This window comes from Oncorhynchus nerka, linkage group LG7, assembly GCF_034236695.1.
Source record: "Oncorhynchus nerka isolate Pitt River linkage group LG7, Oner_Uvic_2.0, whole genome shotgun sequence".
Taxonomy (NCBI): Eukaryota; Metazoa; Chordata; class Actinopteri; order Salmoniformes; family Salmonidae; genus Oncorhynchus; species Oncorhynchus nerka.
The window spans coordinates 56,063,982-56,069,217 of NC_088402.1; the positions used below are offsets into that span (position 1 = coordinate 56,063,982).

At 43.2% G+C, this 5,236-nt stretch overlaps 1 pseudogene; it reads left to right on the forward strand.

Annotated features, from left to right (window-relative positions):
• The window catches only part of LOC115132006 (rho guanine nucleotide exchange factor 10-like protein), a 29,954-nt pseudogene extending 26,631 nt beyond the window's left edge, over positions 1–3,323 (forward strand).
• Positions 3,324–5,236: the final 1,913 nt, after the last annotated feature.

Genomic DNA, 5,236 nt, shown 5'->3' on the forward strand with positions numbered 1-5,236 from the left:
GAGAGGGAGGGAGGGAGGGAGGGAAGGATAGGAAAAGAATAGAGACTATGGCCTTTTCTCAATTAGATTTGCTAAATTCCTTCGTCCTCTCTCCTCTGTCCTCACGGCTCCTTTTGAAGAAGGTCAAAGGTAATCAAGGAGAGGCGGCAAGGAGAGTGAACGTGGACGAAAATGCGCTTGTATGAAATGAGAAGCTTCTTCTCCACTCGCGTCATCAGGCATATTACGTTTACAGGGGTGGATCCCAAAATAAATGTGCAAAGTGATGAAAACGAATTAGGTTAGTTGTGCAAGACATTTCATAGATAAAAGGACAAGTAATATATTGTTTTTAAATGTGTGCATGCTTTTCTCCTCTGACAACACAACAGCTGATTCAAAGGTGGTGTGGCAGATATCAAGACTCTTCTTGCGTTGGTGTGACTGGCTGTATTGAGTTATAACTTTCTAATAAAACCAATCAATCAACCAAAATGTTATAGGTCACATACACATGGTTAGCAGATGTTATTGCGGGTGTAGCGAAATGCTTGTGCTTCTAGTTCCGACAGTGCAGCAACAAATAATATCTAACAATTTCACAACATATACCAAATACACACAAATCCAAGTAAAGGAATGGAATTAAGAATATATAAATATATGAACGAGCGAGCAATGTCAGAGCGGCATAGACTAAGATACAGTAGAATAGTATAGAATACAGCATATACATATGAGATGAGCAATGCAACAAATGTAAACATTATTAAAAGTGGCATTATTAAAGGGACAAGTGTTCCATTTGTTAAAGTGGCCAATGATTTCAAGTCTGTGTATTTAGGCGGCAGCCTCTCTGTGCTAGTGATGGCTATTTAGCAGTCTGGTGGCTTTGAGATAGAAGCTGTTTTTCAGTCTCTCGGTTCCAGCTTTGATGCACCTGTACTGACTTCGCCTTCTGGATGATAGCGTGGTGAACAGGCAGTGGCTCGGGTGGTTGTTGTCCTTGATGATCTTTTTGGCCTTCCTGTGACATCGGGTGCTGTAGGTGTCCTGGAGGGCAGGTATTTTTCCCACGGTGATGCATTGCGCGGTTGCAACATCCTCTGGAGAACCTTGCGGTTGTGGGCCGTGCAGTTTCCGTACCAGGCGGTGATCAGCCCGACAGGATGCTCTCAATTGTGGGTGACAGGTAAGATGGAAGTGATATGATCCTTGATCCTTGACTAGTCTCTCAAAGCACTTCATGATGACAGAGGTGAGTGCAACGGGACAATAGTCATTTAGTTCAGTTACCTTTGCATTCTTATGTACATGAACAATGGTGGCCATCTTGAAGCATGTGGGGGCAGCAGACTGGGCGAGGGAGAGATAGAATATGTCCGTAAACACTCCTGCCAGCTGGTCTGCGCATGCTCTGAGGACACGGCTAGGGATGCAGTCTGAGCCGGTAGCCTTGCGAGGGTTAACATGTTTAAATGTCTTACTCACATCGGCCACGGAGAAGGAGAGCAGGCCACGATGGCACTGTGTTATCCTCAAAGCGGGCAAAGAACGTATTAAGCTTGTGCGGAAGCAAGGCGTCGGTGTCCGCAACGTGGCTGGTTTTCCTTTTGCAGTCCATGATTGTCTGTAGACCCTGCCACATACGTCTCATGTCTGAGCCGTTGCAGTGTGACATTTTGTCTCTATACTGATGTTTTGCCTGTTTGATTGCCTTACGGAGGGAATGACTACTCTGTATTCTTCCATATTCCCAGTCACCTATCCATGTTTAAATGCGGTGGTTCGCGCTTTCAGTTTTGCACGAATGCTGCCATCTATCCACGGTTTCTGGTTAGGGTAGGTTTTAATAGTCACAGTGGGTACAACAGTGGGTACAACTTCCTATACACTTCCTGATAAACTAAGTTACCGTTTCAGTGAATTTGTCAATATTATTCTTTGAAGCTACCCGGAACATATCCCAGTCCGCGTGATTAAAACAATTTTGAAGCGTGGATTCCGATTGGTCAGACCAACGTTGAATAGTTCTTAGCACGGGCACTTCCTGTTTGAGTTTCTTCCTATAGGAAGGGAGGAGCAAAATAGAGTCGTGGTCAGATTTGCCAAAAGGAGGGCGGTGGAGGGCCTTGTATTTATCCCGGATAAAGTTGGAGTACCAGTGGTCTAGTGTTTTAGCAGAGTACTACAATCGATATGCTGATTGAATTTAAGCATTCTTTTCCTCAAATTTGCTTTGTTAAAATCCCCAGCTACAATAACTGAAGCCTCAGGATAAATGGTTTCCATGTTGGAATAAAGTCCAGTAAAGTGCCTTGAGGGCCGTCGTGGTATCGGCTTGAGGGGGGATGTACACGGCCGTGACTATAATCAAAGTAAATTCTCTTGGGAGATAATATGGTCTGCATTTGATTGTGAGGTATTCTAGGTCGGGTGAACAAATGGACTTGAGTTTCTGTATGTTATCACAATTACACCATGAGTCGTTAATCATGAAACATATACCCCCGCCCTTCTTCTTCCCGGAGAGATGTTTATTCCTGTTCTCTCGATGAACAGAGAATCCAGATGGCTGGACTGACTCCAACAGTATATCAAGAGAGACATGTTTCTGTGAAACAGAGTATGTTACAATCCCTGATGTCTCTGGAAAGAAACCCTTGCCCTGATCTCATCAACTTTGTTATCCAGGGACTGAACATTAGCGAGTAATATACTCGGAAGCGGTGGGTGGTGTGCGCACCTCCTAAGTCGGCGTTGTTTTGGGTCGGTCTCTGGAATCAGTTCAATTGCCCTGGGTGGTGCGAACAAAGGATCCGCTTTGGGAAAGTCGTATTCCTGGTTGCAATGCTGGTAGCGCTGGTGAGTTACTGCCACTCTGATATCCAATAGTTCTTCCCAGCTGTATGTAATAAGACATAACATTTTCTGGGCTAACAATGAAAGAAATAATACATTAAAAAAAACATCTGCAAAGTTTCCTAAGAACTATAAGCGAGGCAGCCCTCTCTGTCGGCGCCATCTTGACTGTGTCCAACCAACCAACCCACCCCCCCACCAATCAACCTGTGTTTTCTAACCGAGGCCTTGTGTGCTGTTTGTCCCACAAGTAAAGGGATGACGTCTCTAAACACTCATTGTGGCCACCTCCAGCACCCTGTCCTCAGACATGCTCAACCGGACTGCTCCGGGTGCGGGGGCAGCCCCCAGCCAGGGAGGAGAGCGGGAAAGTCAAGGTGACCTCGGCTGCCACAGGGGGTCCCGTAGGCTTAGGGAGTGGACTGCAGCAGCCAATGGGGTCCCAGATGAAAGTACGCTCATGGTTTGGCAACTCCCACTAGCAGTGAGCCCATGAGGAGAAAAAGTCTGCTTGGATGTTGTGAGAGCTGGCTCCTCCCACTCACCTGATGTATTGCGTGCTCTAGTAAGAAGAGACACTATTAAGCAAAATATTTCAGGATGGTAGACTAGACTGTTTCAGGAAGGGCTATACACTATGGTACATTCCTCTACTACCTTGGTGGTTGGATCTCTGGATGGAGTCTAGTGGTGTGCTGCTGCTTCAAACTCTCTGACATGTTTCAGGCCCGGGGCAACGTTATAGTCCCATCTGAGGGAACTCTAAACTCTTAACATGCACTCTTCCAACCAGATGCTGCTTCAGTCTGGCAGATCTAGACCCGGGGATCTTGTCAAATGTGATTTGAGGAGGCTCACCCAATATGACTTTGCATACATTTTAAGCGTGTTCTTAGAAAAAGGGTAATTGACAATTAATTGAAAAGTGACAGTTATGAACATAAGATTGGATTTGCTTGTTGTCTTTCTATTTCACTCATTTTGCCAGTGGATCATGTGTTTTGCTAACACAGAACATGACAGCTAGTATTGTATAGGCAGGGTGTATGGAGGCATGTGTATAAATGACTTATAAAACATTTACAACCACTTAACTAAATCATTGTGATTCTTGCTAGTCTTAAACAAATTTATTTTGAAAAAAAGTATATACCTCACACACACATTTATGGGCTTAAAAAAAGAAGACACCTGTACCATGTCAGATATAGAGTTGACATGTTCGGGCAGCGTTCGGCGGTCGACGTCACCGGCTTTCTAGCTACTGCCGATCCACTTTTCATTTTCCATTTATTTTGTCTTTGTTTCACACACCTGTTTTCAATCCCACAATCACTTGTTCATCATTTAACCCTCTGTTCCCCACATGGTTTTTGTGAGTGATTGTTTATTTGTAATTTCGGTCCGTCTGTGTGTGCTCAAGATGTTACTTTGTATGTTGTTGTTTTTTGAGTAAAGCACGTTTATTTACTCGTATCTGCTGTCCTGCGCCTGACTCCCTCACCAGCTACACACAGGACTCATTACAAATTTTGAGTTTGCATCCTAATATTACACTTTGTATACATCACAGAAGACTGAAATATAACAAAACTGTTTGACATAGAAAGATCGGATTTGTCAGTAAAAAAAAAAAAAAAAAGCTTTATTAATTATGAAATTATGAAAAATATTAATACAATTCCACCCATGAGGCCAAAGAGGGCGCTTTTGGTGATTGACTGCAGGACAGGGCTACAGTGTACACTAATGGAAAGTGTTACCAGTGAACTTAATGTAAAATATAGGTACAGCACACCACTGATATGTATCCCACTTTTGGGAGAAAGGGAATTCTACATATACAATTTGTCATAAATCAACTTGATGATCAACATACTCTGTGTAATAATGTCCTGTCCTTTTATTCTGCCAGAATTGTTTTAAATGTCCTGGTTTCCATTTCAATAAACACACTGTTTATTGAAGGAACTTATTTGAAGATACTTATTGGACAGTTCATTTTACAGTGTCATGTTAATGGAATAAATAGTTCATGGTCTTCAAGCTCTTCGTTTTTGCTAATTTGGGATTTTTGCAAACTCAGTGAATGACTTTGGGGAGGCAGTTGAGGTACAAGCTAAGATACTGTTATCTTGGACACAGAGCGGGCTACATGCTTTCCCCCCCCCTCATTGTATGTCCATATTTTATACTGTAGCCAACGTTTTATTTCATTTCATGCAAATAAATAATCTAAACGAATAATGAGCTATTTTGCCTATATTTCATAGCACTAACATGAGGCAACTGTCTGTGTCCTGATAGGATTTGGCGCGCCTATCTGTTCTTGTGTGCGCGCTCTTATTAAGCGTGTGGCGTGTGTTGAGAGAGTTCATTCAAATCTGTTCCTTTT